This window comes from Choloepus didactylus, chromosome 17 (genome assembly GCF_015220235.1).
Source record: "Choloepus didactylus isolate mChoDid1 chromosome 17, mChoDid1.pri, whole genome shotgun sequence".
NCBI classification, from domain to species: domain Eukaryota; kingdom Metazoa; phylum Chordata; class Mammalia; order Pilosa; family Megalonychidae; genus Choloepus; species Choloepus didactylus.
Genome location: NC_051323.1, coordinates 11,559,519 through 11,578,963, shown reverse-complemented (window position 1 = coordinate 11,578,963; position 19,445 = coordinate 11,559,519). Strand labels below are relative to the sequence as shown.

Sequence of the window (19,445 nt, the reverse complement as noted above, 5' to 3'; positions counted from 1 at the left end):
CTGGTGTTTTGCATCCTAGCAGCATTAGCAAATTAGAACACCCTCCTAGGTGTTTTATTGTACAACTTAAATCAGCTAATCCTTTACCCCAGGCCATTTTGACTTAATTATTTCTTATACTGCTTTCGCTGTCCACAAGCTGCTTCAGCTCATAGGCAAAGTTCTGGGACAGCAAGGCATACAGATATTTTCAGATTCGTTTTTTCAAGCTGCCACCTGATAGATTGGTATTGACCTACATGTGACCCAGTATGCACATAAGGGTTACTCTGCTCCCTTCATAACAGTGTCAGGGACCCAAAATGGGAGCACAGACTGGCTCTGCTCTGAAATGGGGAAGGGTCTGGGGAGGGGTTAGCAAGGGTGCCATGATGTTCCACCATATTTAAAGCTGTATTTTCTTGATTCAATACTACTCAGTCACTGCAAACCTTAAACTGTTTCCTGGAGTTTAAGGGAAGATGGTCTGCCAGTTTTTACTAATAGGTCAAAGATTCTGTGGGGGAATGGCACCCTGGAGTGCCTTATGCTACCATCTTGGTTGACTAGAAGTCCTCACGTATCATCAGCTTTTCAAGGGAGTTAAATCTGTCCAATCTCTAAGCTAAAAGCCCCTAGTAATTCCTCACTTTAGCATTCTTAAACCTATCTCTGCCATTTAGTCCAATTGATTCTTCCTCTTATATTTGCTTAGTGCCTATTTCTTCCTCTTTACTCCCATTGGCACTGCTTATTTGTGTTATAGAAAAATTATGACCACTTCCTAATAATTGGTCTCCCTGATCCCAGCCTCCCTGTTTTCAACTCACTACAGCCCAAGCAATCTGATAAACCAGTGTTTATATATCTTTATGCCTTTGCACTTGTTGCTTCTGCCTAGAATGCCTTTTACTTTTTTTCCCCTCCTCCAGGAAAATTCACAATTTTTCCTACAGTGTCTACCTAGAATGTCACCTTCTCTTCATTAATTTATTCAATTCCTGTTAACAGGGTTTGAAGGCTTGTCCATTAGGTTCCTAGAGCATTTTAAAACACCTTTGTTATGACATTTTTTGCAGTGGACGTGTTTGTTTTTGACACACCTGTCCTAATAGCCTGTGTTTCCTCAATGCATGTGACAGTATCAAAGATAGAATAAAACAACAAAAAGCACTAGTTGAAAGAATGATGAATGTCCTGTATGTAGTTGGCACACCCAGGAAATATCCTAATCATCAACTCCCATCCATTCTTAACAAACAGGTCCCTGGTTCTGATGGTTTTAGGGACTAGATTTGCTAATTTAAAAAGTCCATTTATTTTGTGATAGTTAAAGGCTATTTCCATTTTAAGAGAGGGCTTCTAAGCTTAACCCAATAGTTTACTGTTGTTGGCCTGGATTGAGAAGATTCAGCTCAATAATCTGTTAGATTCCAGATATACGGCTCCATCTTGGGAGATTCTGATTTCATGTGCATGTGATTGCACCTTATCTGCATCATAGCAAGCTGTAATAGCCCTTTCTGATGTTTTTGCATGTTTAAATTCCACTGACTTTGATTCTGATAGTGGGAAGTCTCAGACCTCATTGCAGTACCCAGATGGATGTATTTGAGAAACTGTGAGGCCTTCCAACTCTTCTCCAACCCATTTGGCCTCTACTAGACCTCTCCACTTTGCAGTGGAAATGCACCACACATTCAGCATGGGCCTTGATTGGTCTGATGGAGCACTATATGGGCACTATATGTTAGAAGGGATGGGGAATCTAAACTTGATTCCCCACAGGCCAAGATGTGACATGGATATCTGATTACTCACTGTGCCTTACTGAAGGATGGAAATCTGGCAGGGATTCCAGGCTTTGGCAAAAGCTGGGCTTTCCAGAGCAGGGCTGGACTAAGGCAAGTGACGTGCTAGCCACGGGCACTAGATTTTAGGGAACACCTAAAAGTCAGCCATCAAGACAATTTATATAGTATTTTAGAAAGTCTAAACTAATGCAGAAAAAAAAAAAAACAACCTTTTTTTTCTTAAAGATGGTATCTTTAAATGTGCACTATCAACCCACATTGAAGCCTAAGGAAAAAGGAAAAAAGCAGTTATACTGATTTTGTCATTATTTAAAATGTCGCTGTTTTGTTCATCCTGGATGAACCTCACCTTAAGTCCTGGCTTTTCTCCCAGGCTGTCAATTAAAGTCTTTACTGCACCTGTTCTATGAGAACGTTCCCCCCAAAAGTCAGAATGTCAGTTGTTGGGTTTTTATTTTTTTTCTTCCACATTAGATTTTTTTTTAAAAGAGGCTGTTGCCTCTGAGTTTTAGGATTTGTCTGGCATAGGAACACTCTGGCGGATTTAAGTTTCTGAAAGGTAAAACTTAGTGAGGGAATCTTTTCCAGAATCTCAGGTAGGGACGTAGGTATTCTGGAACTACTTTTGGTAAGGGCATGAATCCTATGGCCATTCAGGATGTCTAGCTGGAGCCTACATAAGAGAAACCTCCAGAATAGCCTCTCGACTCTATTTGAGATCTCTCAGCCACTGTGACTTCAGCTTGTTACCTTTCTATTTTCCCCCTTTTGCCACATTAGTGGCAATAAGGGTGGCTTTTAAATTTTATGTGATGATACCTTGGACTCCAGATTCAAAGACTTATTTGAATTTCAGTGTTTTTAGGTTGTCTTGCTCACAGTGCATTTTTTCTCAATGTTTATCACAGTGGCACAGGCTTTATACGGCTCTCCGAAGTGCGTCAGAGAAAATGGAGAGCACTTTAATACTGCTGATTTATTCTTTCAGGTCTACAGTAATTTCCTTACTGCCTAATTATAAGGCTTGGTTTAATTTACTCTACACATAATGTTTACTGATGCACATATGGTACCACATTTCAGGAAACTGCACCCAGAACAGGTATTTTTTTCAGGCTGGAGCATGGAAAATTTCCTTTACATACACAGGAAAAAGAAAAAAGATGCTAGAGAACTTAATCATCTTGACAAAGACTGTTTCCCAATGAGAGGGAGAAAAATCACACCTATCTTTCACTTGAGGAAGAAGGCTACCATCTCTTTAAACACCTACTTTAAAAACTGAATGACGATTGTGTGGGTAAAGATTTTTAGATACCTCAAAAAATCATGGAGTGGGTAGAAGCTGAGGAGAAAGGAGAGGTGGGAAGAAAATAGGAGTGATAATGCCTGGGCTCACATTTCAGCTATGTTCGAAAAAGATGATACGGTTTTGGAAATCATGGATTCATAGACTCTTGGAGGTGGAAGGGACCCCAAGGGGTATTAGTCTAGGGTCTCCCAAGGGCAAGACATCTCGAATCGTCATCCTTGAGAGCCCCTCGGTCAGTCAGCTTTAGAGATGGGAGCTCACCCCTTCCCCCAGCAGCTGGTTCCATTTACTGGGTAATTTCACTTGATAGACAATTGAGTTAAAGACCAGTGGTTTTGTAATTGTCAACCATTGATGTTGATTGTGTGCTAAAAAACTGATGCTTCTTTTCTGCTCTGCCTAAGTTTAAGAACTAAATAAAAGCTTCAGTAATGAACTCTATTGAATTCCAAAGACCTACAATTAATAGCTACTATTGCCCATGAAGCCATGTGTACACAATGAATTGGCCTACTTTTTTTTTTTTTTTATTAAATTCAGTTTTATTGAAATACATTCACACACTATACAATCATCCATGATATACAATCCACTGTCCACAGTATGATAACATAGTTATGCGTTCATCACCACAATCTATCTCTGAACATTTTCCTTACATCAGAAAGAACCAGAACAAGAATAAAAAATAAAAGTGAAAAAAAACACCCAAATTATCCCCCCATCCCACCCCATTTGTCCTTTAGTTTTTATCCCCATTTTTCTACTCATCCATACACTAGATAAAGGGGGTGTGATCCACAAGGTCTTCACAATCACACTGTCACCCCTTGTAATCTACATTATTATATAATTGTCTTCAGGAGTCCAGCCTGCTGGGTTGGAGTTTGGTAGTTTCAGGTATTTACTTCTAGCTATTCCAATACATTAAAGCCTAAGAGGTGTTATCTATATAGTGCATAAGAATGTCCACCAGAGTGACCTCTCGACTCCATTTGGAATCTCTCAGCCACTGAAACTATTTCGTCTCATTTTGCATCCCCCTTTTGGTCAAGAAGATACTCTCAGTCCCACGATGCCGGGTCCACATTCATCCCCAGGAGTCATACTCTGCGTTGCCAGGGAGATTTACACCCCTGGGAGTCGGGTCCCGCGTAGGGGGGAGGGCAGCGAGTTCACCTGTCGAGATGGCTCAGTTAGAGAGAGAGAGAATTGGCCTGCTTTTTAATAGTCATGATTGCTAAGAGCAGTTAGGAATAGGGACTGAGCCATTGATCCTGTTATCACTCAGGCAACTGAAATAACCAGTTTTCTTGATGATCTGACCCGTTGCTTCTGTTTGTACCTGGCTGTGAAGGTCAGGAAAGCAAAGTTGCCCATTGAAACCTCTGTTTATTTAGTGTCTGTCTATCTTTGACACTGTGTCTACATTCCTTAAACAATTCTGCAAAGGGCATATTGCAAATACATATATATATATACATGTATATATATATACATGTGTATATATATACATATAAAATTATTATTTTTAGTCGGGGTAGGATATTGAAGTTCAGAAATTCTCACCCATATAAAGTTTCTAAGTCAGAGAACTCAAGTTGGCTGCCTCTGAATCCTGTCCTTTTAATGACTACAGTTGTTAAAATTGATTCACTTTGGTCTTAGTTTATAGTTTTTATTAAAATTCCCTTAATAAGAAGAGCATAAGGTAAATAGCAATTAACAATGAATCTTGAGTTTCTCATTAATAACCACGATAATAGGCTTCATGTTCAGTATAGTAACCATTTTTTCCTTTCTAGATTGTGTCTATCCCCATGAAAGAATCTGAACTGTGAAAGAGAGATTTTGATAATTTTCTTCCTAATTAATCATAGTGGAAAAGGTAAAGGACTATCATTTTGGCTGAAGGTGTATCTGATTAAATACAGATCAGGAGGCTGGCAGACCTCCTTGGCATATTCAATGAGAAGCCATTGAATGAATTGTGCCCGAGAGTTTCCAGAATCAAAAGAGTACTATCTGTCCTGAGGACTTTGGTGATAATAGGGGATTCTCCCTTTGATCCAACCTACATCCTTGTCAGAAGTTTGGCTGATTAATCAGTGCCAACTCCATACTCTCTTATTCCAAACTTCTTTAGCTTTTTTTTTTTTTTTTTTTTTCCTGGGGTGCTTCAATCCTGTTAACAGCAGGATTTCTATATTTTTATTTGATTTCTACAGTTTCAGCGAGGATCAGGTAGCCTGAAAAGAGCTTCAGTCTTAAGTCATAACTGTGTAAAGGGGGTGATGGAAAAACTAAAAAGCACCTTTGGGCAAGGCAGGCTGGGGGGTCTGAGCAGTTGGGAATGGGGGAGGGAGGGTCCTGAGTTGCAGATTACAGGAAGAAGTCTGCAAGAAGGAACCATGCCTGATTCTGAGCAGATTTCCCTCCACATCTTTGAAATCAGCAGTTTTAGATCAATATGGCCCTGAGACTGTATCCATAGATGCCACAGTAAATAGTTGAAAGGGAGTAACTTGTGACTGATCAGTTAGTCATTGTGTATCTGCATCACCATAGCAACCAGCTTGCCTGGTGCTCTTTGAGTGCATCCTCTCTGTTTGTGCAATCCATGGACAATGCCCTCAATATTTGTAACAAAGTAGGGGGAAATATTGAGATTTGGGGTCCCGTCCAGGTTAGATCAACTATATTAGGTAGGTTGGGCATCCCCCCCACCCCCCTGCCACTGCCCCAGACAATCTTTTAAACCACAGAATTTTTGGAGAAAACCAACTATTTCTTTTCTTATATCTTACCCTTCTTCTTCCTTCCTTGCCTCCAAGCTTCTGCTGAAAAAACAATTGCTTAGAGACCACTAGCAGAAGCCATGTTTTCCAGTAGAATGTGAAGCAAGGAAAAAGCAAAAGTCAACACAATCAAATAATATCAGTCGTACTTGTCATTCAAGGACTCTTTAGAGGCCTTCTTTAACCTTCCCCATTCTCTTAACAAGTGGATAGTTTGGGACTCAACAGATGCTCCATTTTAAGAAAGCTGTGGGTGAATGGAGCTTGAAATAGAGAATTGGAGTAGCAATTTATGGACAGAGGGATAGAGTCATAAGACTAAAGCACACTGATGAAACCATTGACCACAGGGATAGTCAACTACTACCCATGGACCAAATCAACCCTCTCTGCCTGGTTGTGGAATTAAAGTTGTATTGGCTGCTTTGTGCTACAGTGGCAGAGTTGAGTCTTGAGTTGTGGTGGAAGAGACCTACTGATCCACAGAGGCTAAATTATTTACTATCTTCCCCACTATTGAAAACATTTGCTGACCTGTGGTCTGGAAGTAAGTCTTCTTTGAGAAAAAAAACAAATGTGATGTAGAAGCCAAGATTCCCTGAAAGGCTAGGGGGAACCTTGAATCTGATTGTCTCTTGCTTTTCCCTTAAACAGCAAGAGCACCCCTCATTTTATAGGATTTCCACAAGCTTGATAATGAGGAGTAATTACTGAACATCTATTTGGAGTGAAGGCCCTCTCGGGAATAATTCAGCAGTTGTTGGAAATGCAACATTGTGCAATAGTTAAAGACAGGAAGTGAAGAAGTATAGCATATGGAGGCAGAACTCTGGAAAGAGAAGTTAGTTCCTTGGAATGCAATTATCCTTAACTGGAGGAGAGCCAAGTGCATGGTGAATGGTTTTCCATTTTAGAAAGTGTGATGGGCTCTTTAATGACCACAAATGGTCAAGAAGCTCAAAGGTGGACTTATCAGTGACATCTGTTCCAACAAGTAAGTGTCTGGCTCCCCTTCCCCTTTTCTCCACAGCATCTTATTTCCTGCTTAAGTGAACTGAGGAGTCACTCATCTGCTAACTGGAGGATGAATTGATTAGCATGGGCTGGAGTCTTCTCAGGGGCTCTTGCAATTACAGTGGGGATTCTTCTAAAACTCACAGAACTTGTGCTGTAATGTGGAATGGCAGGCCCTGGCAATGGAAAGATGGGGCCAGACAACTCTACCTGGTTCAAATCCTACCATGCTGTGTAGGACTCATCCCATTGGAAAGAAATAATGGTGGCAAAGAATTCTTCTTTCCTGTGTCTTGCTTCAAATTCTTTAATTGTACACTTTGGGCCTCTGCTGTTAAAGTGCTGTCAAATCTATCCAGCCAGGGAATTGTCTTTCCTAATTGCTAATGCAGTAGTGAGGGGATTAAATATTTTCTTTGGGCAGCCTTTGACAAACTTTTCTTGTTAGTGATGGCAACTAACTCTCTCTCCCTGGATTCAAACAGCTTGTGACCATTCAATGTCAGATAATCAATGGCAGATACTAAACACTCAGAAAAAATTTATCCAGGCACTTATCCTAGATTTCCTTTGGTGGTAAGGAATGCTGGCTAGGCAACCCAAGGCTGGGGATGAGTGACTAGTTGTGGGATTGAGAGATGGGAAGAAAGGTAACTTTCTTCATTTGGGATTTGTATACTTGAACAGCCAGGTCCACAAATACATGGCCCTTAGGACCCAGAAGACCCAACTCTGGTACTTGCTACGTGCAACCAGTTGGATCCTCCCATTTTTTCATCTATACAATATGGATAATGACACTTCCCCTGCAGACCACACCCCTCACCCCCAGCATGACATTGTAAGGAAGGTCAAATGAAATGATGTCTAGGAACGTTCTCTGCAGGCTATAAATACAGGACATGCCTGGGATTATTATTCAAGGCAATGAGCAACCAGAAATTGAGTAGGACTTGCAAACATACAGAAGAATTGATCCACTTTTTGGCGTGGGTTAAAGGATCTGTGAAAGGTAGCTATAATAGAAATATCTTTTCCACCTTCACACTTCTGTAAAATATATTTTTATTAAGTTTTTTAGAGAAGTTATGGGTTTAAAGAATAGTAATGCATAAACTACAGGATTCCCTTATACTGCCCTATTATTACCATCTAGTATTATGTGGTACATTTGTTACAATTGATGAAAGCACATTTTATAAATGTACTATTAACTATAGTCCATGATTTAACTCAGGGTTTACTGTTTGTGTTGTGTAGTTCCATGGATTTTTTTTTTTTAATTTTTATTTTAGTACCATATATACAACCTTCACTCTTGCTACCTAAGATTACAACCTTTTGAAAACACCAAATATTCTGGGCTAACAAATTGGATAAATGGAAAGGGTGTGTGGTCTTGATGGAGGGTGGAGAAGTTCTGAGAGAGTCTTTAAGTTAGAAAGATGCTTAAACAATGTGATATGAAGCTTAAGCAATGTGACATGACAAATTTGGACTTATTCACGGCATTCCTTGGGCCAGCTTTAAACAGTCAGCAGGAATACCTCGTGTTTGCCTTTAAGGAGTATCATTTATGAGGCCAATCATGCTTGTATGAGGTCAAGCTGATCATGTTTGTATAAGGTCAAGTTGATTGCTTTAGCTTTATTAGTAACTGGGCCCTGAGACTGTGGATGAGTTTTCAGCATTAATAAGAGAAGATGGCTTGTCTTGCTTGTCTCTATATCCCTGGGACTAAACACAGGGCTTGGTATAGCAGGAGCCCCTCAAATGCTAGTAGAAAGAATAAATGAGCCAACCCTCATCCCTGAGTAGACAGTGTAAAGTAGGTAAGGGATAAAGCATATTTCCTCTCTGAGGACTTCTTATTACTCTTTTAATAAGGTTCTAGCCTCTTTTAAATTAATCTCATCAGTTTCTACCCCATTATGTTTTTTGTGCCTTCACTCTCATTTATTTTATTTGGCTTAACACTTAAACATCCTTAATAAAAATGTTGCATTTGTGTAGATTTATCAGTATGGATAAATTTTTTCCCTTGAGATCAGAGAGGCATTCAGAAAAAATTTTTGAAGTGTACAATTGTGAACAAATCCATAAGAGGCCTTTTTTGGTTTTTCAAGAATGAATATCCATCCATTAAAAATGAATCACAGGAATGTCTTTTCACTGGGTAGATTTAAATTGGATAGTCAGCCTTCAACATCTTGTCTAAGTTTAAGCTTCTGCGATTCTAGTTGGGAGAGAGCCATTTTTTCTTGCCCTGTCTTTTGCAGGAAATATTTCGCATACATCTAAAGGCTGCAGTTTTTAGACTTTGTGCAAAACAATTCTGTTGCACCTATTTGAAGGTAGCTCAATACACAATTCCCTACTCATTCCTCACCCCATACACACACAACCTTTGTTCATTTTTGAGACAGTTTCCCCCACATTGAGTTTGGAAGTTAACCTGGGTCTATCCTGTCTTCACCCTGCCCTCCTGTGGAATAAGGAAGTGGATTGTTAGAATGGCTATGATCTATCGACTGTGTTCCTTTTGGTTTGCTGAAGAAATTGCAGTTATTTACATTGATGATTGCCTTAATTGGGTAAAATAGACTGGTAGTGCTGAGCTAATACCTTTAAATGTCTTGTCTTCTGCAATTAATATTCCCATGTCACACATACATTTAAACAGTTGGAAGTAAGCCTTGTGTTCTTGACTCCTGTCAGACTTAACGAATGATTTTGTCAAGTCATTCCTTTCTGTCCTGGTTGATTGATAGCTAAAGTTTGGTCTTCTAGCTTATGTAAAAAGTGTTAACTATGCCTTTCAGCTTGTAGGCAAGGGCACTGAAACCATTCTAATAGTCAATTTATGGAGGATTTACACAGTCTGCATACTGGAGGGGTAAAAAGATGTGCCCCCCATTCATCGAGGAGAATTGCAGTCCCCATGAGCTAATGAAGGCAGTATTTACGAGCCCCTGCAATTGCTGGATGACATCTAGTTCAAGCTGTCCCTGGTCCTGCCTGCTGAGGACTGTTGTCCCAATTTTTGGATGTCCCTATTGTGCCGGTTTGAATGTATTATGTCCCCCAGAAAAAGCCATATTCTTTGGTGCAATCTTGTGGGGCAGACAGAATAGTGGGGATTAAGTTGGAATGTTTGGATTAGGTTGTTTGCATGGAGATGTGCCCCACCCAGCTGTGGGAGGTGACTCTGGTGGGATACTCCCATAGAGGTGTGGCCCCACCCATTCGGGGTGGGCCTTGATCAGTGGAGCCATATAAATGAGCTGGCTCAAGGAGAGGAAACGCAGTGCAGCTGTGAGTGATGTTATTTGAAGAGGAGCAAGCTTGCTAGAGAGGAATGTCCTGGGAGAAGCCATTTTGAAACCAGAACTTTGGAGCAGACGCCAGCCATGTGCCTTCCCAGCTAACAGAGGTTTTCCGGACGCTATTTGCCATCCTCCAGTGAAGGTACCCGATTACTGATGTGTTACCTTGGACACTTTATGGCCTTAAGACTGTAACTGTATAGCCAAATAAACCCCCTTTTTATAAAAGCCAATCCATCTCTAGTGTTTTGCATTCCGCAGCATTAGCAAACTAGGACACCCTATGCTTATGGATGATGGTACAGGTAGATATATTTAGGTTGAATATGGTTTGATCCTAGAACTCTCAAGAATAAAAATAAAAACTGGATTGTTAGATTGTCATCATATTAACCTGCATCTGCAGCTTTCAAAGATCTCTTTGCAATAAGGCAGATCTCTGCCCACCTCAGCCATCACCTGGCCTTGTGGAATTCCATATGTATCATAGTTACCATATCCAAGCTTGGAAAGTAGATCCCATCATTTCTGCCTTCATTAGCTCAGGGGTCCTTCTCTTGGTTTAAGATAGAGTAAGTATGAGAAACACACTTTATTGAGCATTTCAAAATTTACCAGTGTAAGATAATTTGACCCATAAGTTGTAAAAAGATGGCTGTAAAGGACGAGCATAAGTTGTCAATATATTTTTGCAGCAGGCATATCTTGCACCATGAGTCCTTCACTTTTCAGGAAGTCAACAAAACCTCAGAATGAGTATATAACAAGTCCCTCTCCCCCTGGGAATGGGGATTCAGGGGATGCAACACCACCTCTGCCTCTGGTGTTGTCATTGATTCTATCTTACGAGACCCATCTGCCACTGGTCCTGTTCTTCCTTCTCTTTCCTGTTTTTTTCTTCTTTTTTGATCTTACTGTCTCAGAGGTGATGGGTGCGGTGGCTTCTAGAATCCTCTTTGCACTACACTCATCATCCAAGCTGGATCATGCATTCTACTGGAACTTTCTCCACCATCACCAGTATTCCATTGCCTTTTGTCAATAATATTTGTAAAAGTGACTCAGAGTAGCCATATAAGAAGTTGTGTATACTACTAATGTAGAGCATGGACTCTGGTGCTAGACAACCTGGGTTCAAACCCTGCCCCAACACTTATTAGCTTATGTCAGCAAGTGACTTCGTTCTACGTTCTCAATATTCTCATCTGTTAAATGGAGAAAACAGTAGTCAGCTCTTTAGAGAAATAAACGAGTTATTCTAAGTAAAGTGTTTGGAACAGCGTCTGGTACATAATAAGCACTAAATGAAGTTATTTGATATGAAATATTAATTTTCCCTAATCCTTTCTTGCCCTCCTTGCCACCTCTCCACATGCACTACTGCTGCGCTCCACTTTTTTCTTCTGCACATCCCATCCATTCTGACTTTTCTTTTGCTTGCTTCTGCCACGGCACCAGTGGGCTCAGTTTTCTGTTAACATTTCTACTAGCACCAAGCCAAGCTGCTGAACCTGCTGGATTAAGACCATCTGGAGATGCACAGTGATCCCAGCACTACCTGGGACCCTGAGGCAGCCTTTCAATGCCCCTTTCCCTTGAAAGCAATTGCCCTTGCATATCCTGGCGAGAGGAGACCTGTGCGTGATGGGGTGGAAAATGAAAGTAGCAGAAGGAGCCAACCACCTGCGGCTATCCTTCACGATGGACCCTGCTCAACTCTGCCCTGTCTTAGAACTCAAGATTTGTCTCTTTTTTCCTAAAGTGTTTGTTAAACTGTAAAAATAAGAAATTGCAGCTGTTTTTATGGCTGTAAAATGGAACATGTAGAGCAGATTACTATTAATTCAGTGGCTTTAACTAAATAACTGAATTGGAATTACATCAAACTAGTCAACTGACTGATCAGAAGTTTATTTCCAGGATGTCTCTCCCATGCCATAAAACTTATTCTAGTTAAATATATATATTGTGGTATCATTTATCTATTGTTACAATAGTGCAGTATACCAAACAGTGGATACAACAATAGCATTTGTTTCCCACTAGTCTGGAGTGACCACACTGGCTGGGCTCTTTCATGTGTCTCGGGTCGGTTGCTCTTGACTGATCTAGGATGGCCTTGACAGGGACGACTAGGTGACAGTTCTATTCAATGTGTTTGTCACTTTCTTCCTGGGACAAGTGATCTCACCTGGGCATGCCCTTCTCATGGGGATTGCAGAGAGCACGGCAGACAAGACTAAAGTTGAAAAGGCCTTTAAAGCCCTTGTTATCATAATGGTGGCCAAGGTCTATTGGCCTTAAGCCTGCCACATGGCCGAGCCCAGATTCGGAGAGGGGGGGCATTACAGAATTATATGACATCAGGCATTGTTACAAGGAGTGGTGAAGAATGGAACCATGGATGCATTAAATCTACTACAATTATCTATTCTTATTCCATCAGGAAGACATCTTCCTAACTTTTATCCTAATTGGATCAGCACTCCTGGAAAATATATTTAGAAGACAAGAACTTTCTGGTGAAACGTTACCACCAAGTGTTTCCTACTGGGACGATGCATATAGGCGTTGCTCATGATGATAATTCTGCTTTTAATTGATTCAGTAGCACCTGAATTTGGGCAGGCCAAGGATGGGGCTGCAGTATGGCTTGTAAAGTTTTCATTTTTTAGTGGCAATTGGTTTTACTAAAATGCTAGAATCCCATTTAAAATGATTCTGCTTCATGGAAGATAGTTGGTGCCATCAGGATGATGAATAGAGTGACCAATGAATTTTGTGTTTCTATTAAAAAGAAAACAAAATGAGGCCAAAAAACCCCAGCAATCATTCTCTAAGTGTTCTTTTCCAACCTTCAAAAATGTGCCTTTGCTCCTCCCTCACCTATCCCCACCTCCAGCCCAAACGGTGAACAGTCCAGCCATTATCAGTTGTATCTGTGCACTGACAGCCCCTTTGCTTATTAAAGTGGCTTTGGGTGGATTATTGCACTGAATGATTATTGTAATTGACCTTCAGACTGGCTAAAAGTTGTCTGACTTAATGAGGCTCAATTCTTGTGGAGGCCTCTAGGCAGGTGGCTCCTGACTCAGTCGCTTTGTCGCTGTGATTTTTCATTTTTAATAACAATTGTACCCCAAAGCTTAAGGAAATATGGAAAAATATGTCAGCATTCCTGAGGAAACTGAGAAAGCTGTATCCATGGAAAAATGTAAGGCTTAATATTTTTGAGCCCATTTAAAACAACCCCCTACCCTGAATTTGACCTTGGTTGGATGCCTTACATCATAGTAGTGAAGAAGTTAATACTGTTACTCTTAACAGGATTTTTCTGAACACCTGTCTAAATGATAAGACAGATGTTAAATGGTCAGACATTTGCTAAATATCATCAGGCCAGCCTAAACATTTTGGGTGTTCACTTTCATTTCTGAAAGTCAAGATGGCACTTTGGGTTGTTCAGACAATAAAACTTCAACTACAGGGGAAGTTTGGTGAAGAGAGAAAGGTTTCATCGTGCAGGAAAAATAATAGGATTGATTAGTAGCAGCTATTTGGAGCACTGTAGTGAGAAGGATTATGAACTAGTATTCCAAATCAGCATAAAGGAAGGCTGTGATTGATTAATCATGTCTGGCATGGATGTAGAAAGGAAGTGTTGTAGTAGTCTTGCAAACCCTGTCTTAGTTCATGGTTTCTGATATTGTTCCTAATAAACAACCTCTCACTCTTTACCTATTTCCTATAAATGTGTCTTTTTTTTTTTTCCTTTCCATCTGTGCTTGAGTTTCTGAATTAGTGTTCTTCCAGGTTTACTCTTTATTGCTCATTTGTTTGTTTGGATCAGCATCAGACACTCCTCTCCATGTTTGGTGAATTACCATTCTATGAATCTTGGTATTTGAAGCTAATGACCTTCCACCATTTCCATCTTGCACTCTTACAACTAGGTATGGGCACATGACGCAGAGTTGGGATCTGTATTTCACCTAGAAAAAACATCAGGTCTACCTGCCTAAGTCTTTGAATCAAAAACGAATGACACAAAGATGCCATGTGTCCTTTCTGTGAACTAACTAGCAGATAGCTTTTCTGCTTAAATCAGCCAGGATTGGTTTCTAAGGGTTACTAACAAGAACTAGACTGACACAATAGGTCTTCTGGGGTAGGGCTTCTCAAAGTTTAATGTGCCTAGGAATTACCTGAAAGTCCTGTTAAAATGCAGATTCTGATTAAAATGAGGCTAAAAGAAGGCAGAGTTGGAAAAAAAAAAAACAAACAAAAACAAAACAAACAAACAAAAAAACACAAGAAGACTGTTTTGGGGTGCTGTTACACCACAAGATGTGCAATGGCTTCACTGCAATAAAATTGTATTTCTTGTTCTTCTTGTTCATGAAACAGTAGTGGGTTGGGGACAGAAAACTGGGAAGTCTTCCTCTGTGCTTTCAGGGGCCCTGGGTTGATGGGTGAGTGGTGTTTTACTTCCCTGGGCTGTTTAGCAAATACCATGAAATGGTTCAGCTTAAGCAATGGGAATTTATACATTCACAGTTTGAGACTGGGCAAAAGACCAAATCAAGGAATCATCGAGGCGATGCTTTCTCCTCGAAGATAGTGGTACTCTGGGGCTGACTGCCTGCAATTCTTGGCTCCTCTGTTACATGGCAAAGCACCCGTCAGCTTCTCCTGGTCTCTCCCTTCTCTTTGGCTTCCTGCTTCCTGTGGCTTTCTCTCTCTGAATTTCATTCCTTTACAACCCATCCTGATTGAGGTGGGTTATGCCTTAACTGAAGTAACCCCAGTCAAGTCCCTACTTACAATGGGTTCACACCCACGGAATGAATTAAACTCTAAGAACATATTTTTCTGGGGTACATACAGCTTCACACCACCACAGGTAGTTAGCCATCTTCAACACATGACTTCCTGGAATACCCTGGAGTTCATCTATATTCCACAAAGATGGGAATGGAAAAGAGCACCAAAGAGGCATATGAGAAATGTTTGCTCATTTGTTTTTCTCAACTTTTCTATTGCAAAATAAAAAATAAATATAGAAAACCACTCACAATAAAGATAGAGCTTATGGAATATTATATTTTTTTATTATTATGCAATATCCTCATTACCACTACCAGGTCAAGAAATGGAATTCTGCCCATCTCCCTAGAAGCCTCTCTACAGCTTCCCTGCCTTCCTTCCCAAGGAACCATTACCGTGACTTTCAGAATTCCTAATGTTTCTTTGGGATTTTATTCTCCAGGTATTCATCTTTAGATGTTTATAGTCTAGTTTTGCAAACTTTTTTTGGGATATGACTTTTATGTCTCTCTTAATCTACTGGTTCCCCTTTCATTCTTTTCCTTTGCTTATAATCCATCTGTTGAAGAACCTGGGCACTTTGACCTGCAAATTCTTCGCAGTGTGGAGTTTGCTGATTGGAGGTGTGTGGTGCACTTCCATATGTTTTCTCTTTGTATTTCCTGCAAATCACTGATCCAGAGCCAGAGTCTCCATCAGTTTCAAGTTTGATCCCTTTTGCAAGACTGTATCTGGGGTTCTGCTATTATATCAGAAGGCACATAACATCTTTTTGTCTCCTTTTTTTTTAATGATTTACCAACCACAGATGCTCATTGTCTAGATTTACTAATTCATTAAGTGTTGTAAAATGGTGATACTCTAATTCTATCATTTTTTTTTTTACTTGCTAAATAGAATAATTTTACAAACAGGCACTTCCCTTGTTATCCAGAAATCCAGTTCATGTAGGAAAGGCATGATAAATTCTTCATTCTTTAAAGATAAAGAATTGGTTCTCAAAGTGACCATTAGTGTTTTCTCTTTTTAATCATTAAAAATCATGAATTTAAACATTTTATGGGTTTCAGACCACTGAATGTTTATCCTTCAGGAAGTTCAAGTAGTCTCATCTTTGGCTGACCGATTCCTGAGTTATTTTCACATGACCCCAGTAGTTTTTGACAGCTCTTTGCTATATGATATGAAAAGAAATTTCAGTTTTAATTTTTATATTTCCAGCCTCAAAATACCTGGAATCAGCTGTTTCTCCAAGAAGCCCTGATTTACTTTAGTGGAAAATTGTCTTTCAGGATGTCCATTGCCATTGGGTTGGGCATTGTTTTCAGGACTTTTCATTGTACAGAAATAGGAAATTGTGAGTGTGCATGTGTGTGCATGGGTTTTCAATACAAAGTATTTTAAGTTCATATTCGTATTTCTAATTCAGATCTAGAATTACAAGGTTTTTCCTTAACTTCTATGTTACATCTTTCTGCCACACTGACTCTCCTGGTTAGCAAGGATCAAGGAGATGATAGTATTAAAATCTCATAACTAATCATTTGCTTTAGTCTACCTTTACAATAGTTTTAAAATAGCAATATTCATACAACCTTTACAATAGTCTTAAAATAACAATATTCATACAACCACTATCAACTAAATTAAAATACTTAAAACAGTTAAATTATTTTTGCATATTCTATCCCCTTTCTACTCTCATTTTTTCAGTACCGTATCATGTTGTCATTATTGAAGCATACAGCCATTTCATATTATACTCTTTCTCCTTTTTAACCATTGTTTATTTTGGGTGCTACAAATAAGTATATATCTAATGTTCACTATTTGTACTTATGTTGATGTATTTATTGTTATTTCAATTATTAAAGCACATTCTCTAATCAATTACTGAGGAAAGGCTTATGGAAATTGTATTCTCTAAGTTCTTCTTGCATGTTAATCACATTTTGTCCCTTCCTTACAAACTTGAAAATCAGTTTAGCTGGATATGAAAATCTTAGCTCACATTTTCTTTCCTTCAGCGCCTCAAATATGTTACTTCATTTTCTTCTGGCATAAAGCTTCACTGTTGAAAAGTCTGATAAGAATCTAATTTTCTTTCTTTTGTAAGTCTGTGCTCTAATTGCCTAAATGCACAAGGGATATTCTTTCCCTTTTTTCTTTGAAATCCAGTAGTTTTGTTAGAATGGGTCTTGTTTAATAATTATGGGTCAGTGCTCTCAGGTACATGATATACCCTGTTGGAATGTAATTTAAATACATATTTGTGTATGTACATATTTGGGAAAGTTTTTGTGAATTAAAGTTTTTAGCATTTGTTCTGTTTTCTTGCTTTGATTTTCTTCTTTAGGGAACCCTGGTAGCCATAGGTTGAGTTTTCTTTGCCTATCTTCCATATGTCTCACCTTTCTCAAACCATTTCATGTGTCTTTTTTATCATTTCTTTTGGGTACTAATTTTTTCCTACTTTTCTGTTTCTGTTGCCAAGGTATTTGCTGTTGTGTTTAACATAAATTTATTTAGTATTCTCTTTCAAAATGAGTGTTCTTTTATTTATAATTATTTTTTGAGTTTTGTTAATTCATTCCTTAGTTTTATTTTTATTCTATAATTTATGCTGTATTTCATATCTTGTATCACTTTCTTAGGGTCTTGATTTTTTTGAAATAAGTTAGAATTTTTTCTCTATTTTAAAGGCATATCCTTCTGGAATGTTTTCAGTGTGTCTAGAGATGATATTCTTTCCCTTATTCTTATATGAGATTTGACCACAGTAATTTTTAGTTGCTCATTTTTATGTGAAATTATTCTTTCTGAAAGTTTAGAAAGGGGTTTGGTATAGAGCGTTCACTTCTGTTATTTTTGTATGCTTTTTTTAAAAATAGAGTGGCTTGCTTTTGAGATAGCCTGGCTCTGCTCATGTTCCCCACTTTATCTGGACCTTCTCTTTCTTCGATTTCTGTCATCCTTGTCCTGATGTACTCACAGTGGTTCTTCCTCTTTGCGGGGTCTTGTCCTGGAAGACAGCAGTGTTAGTTCAGTTTTAAATGTTCCCCTGTCCTGTCCCCTTCATACCTTCTTATTGTCAGTTCTGCCACTTGCTCTCTTAGGCTTGTAGGCAAGCTATTTCACTTTCCTAAGTCCTACATTCTACCTTTGAAAAACGTATAAAAATAGTCCCTGTCATGTCGTGTTGTGGTAGAGAATAAATGATATAATATGTGTAAAGACCTTAGTTGAGTAGCTGGCACATTGTATGTACCTAGAATATGTGAGCCCACCAATAACCAACATAATTCACAGGCAATAATTTGATACATATCATCAAATGGGTAACATTGATACATATCATCAATGTTAACTTGACATAGGCTTAATTATATTTTGTATGATGAAATGCCAAACCCAACTTAGAGTCAAACCAAACTAAATTATACATGTGCATATATGTACATTATGACAATTAGTGTTAAAAGAAACAGAGATGTCTTTACACATTCTCTCTTGTGAACAATAATAAATGTATATGTATCTCCCTATTAAAAAAAATTTGCTGGACTATTCCTGAATAGGTATATTTATTCAGAAAACCTGCACGTTGGTTCCCATCTTCTTTTGTGTTTATTTATACTGGGGGTGTTTTCTCTCTATTTACATTCAGACAACTATAAATAAAGTAGCCTGGGGATGGTTATTCAAAGATAGCTCCTATTCTTTTTTCATGCAGCTGCCCTCCTTCTTATTTCAACATTGTGGGATGATGTGTAATTCTACAGTTAGAGATTTGGGTCTGTTTATTTTTACTTACTTTGAAGAATCATTGTTAGTACTTTTTTTCTGGAGCAAAGCAACTGTCATCATAACACCTGGACCAAAACTTTCTTTTATTTTTTGGATAGAAAAATGTTGAGACTTAGATCTTTGATGTTTTCAGCTCCATTGAGGACAAACAATGGATCAAAGAAGGGCAGAAGACTGCCCAGTGGTTAAGATTTAGGGGTGGCTTCAAGGCCTAGTTCTTCATCCAAACTTTTCCCCACTTACTAGTTGATATCTAAAATTCTCCTTTCATGAGGAATTCAAGTCCTTGAACTATATCAAGATTCAAAACCTCTTAAAGAAGGACATTTGGGTCATTTAAGGTTGAGAGCCAATCTATAGTCTTTTGAACCATGGGCCTTGCTTTTTCAAGCTGACACTTGTTAATACATTTATTTCAGAGTCATCCTTCAGTTACCTTTTGTTTGTTTGTTTGTTTTGCTCTCTTGATGTGTTAAGTGGGAAAATTAAGACCAGAGAGTTGGAAAATTATTTCCATGGATAATGAGAACTAGCCAATAATTTAGAAAATAAATATATTGGTGATTCT

The 19,445-nt window shown here is 38.9% G+C and overlaps 1 protein-coding gene across 2 annotated transcripts in view; it reads left to right on the top strand.

Moving 5' to 3' along the window:
• CTNNA2 (catenin alpha 2) overlaps positions 1–19,445 on the top strand; it is a 1,138,501-nt gene that overhangs the window by 897,590 nt on the left and 221,466 nt on the right. The window lies entirely within an intron of this gene.